This window comes from Triticum dicoccoides, chromosome 3A (genome assembly GCF_002162155.2).
Source record: "Triticum dicoccoides isolate Atlit2015 ecotype Zavitan chromosome 3A, WEW_v2.0, whole genome shotgun sequence".
Lineage (NCBI taxonomy): Eukaryota > Viridiplantae > Streptophyta > Magnoliopsida > Poales > Poaceae > Triticum > Triticum dicoccoides.
In genome coordinates this window covers 117,562,735-117,563,251 of record NC_041384.1, presented here as the reverse complement: position 1 = coordinate 117,563,251, position 517 = coordinate 117,562,735, and positions in this window count along the sequence as shown.

The window sequence follows — 517 nt, the reverse complement described above, 5'->3', positions numbered from 1 at the left end:
ACACCCCAGCCATGGCCGACGCCATCGCCGCCACCCCCTCGCCGTAGCCACGCCCTCCGTCCACCCCACGCCGTGCCACCGTGTCCAGGAGCTCCGCCGCTGTCCACTTCATCGAGCAGCCGAGCCCCGAGCGCTCGCAACGCCCGAGTCCACCGCACCGACCTCGCCCGAGCTCACCGTCACCGGAGATCCCCTTCAACGCCGTCGTCGCTCCGGTCCATCTCCGGCCGCTCCAAGGACTCCATCGCACTCACTGTGAGCTTAGCCATCTTCCCCTCCCTTCCGTTCTTGCTCCCGAGCCGTGTAGCAACCTCCCGGAGCTCAACCGCACCCACCGCCGTGGAGCTCGTCGCCGACGTGCTCCCGGTCATCCTCCGGCCACAAACTGGTGTCCGTCATGCTCACCGTGTCACGTAGCATCTAGCTAGCCACTCCCCGAGCCTCACCGACCCCTCTAGCGTCAAGTTCGTCCTCGGCCGAACCCCGGTGGCCGCCCAAGTCGTCGCTGGCGCCAACT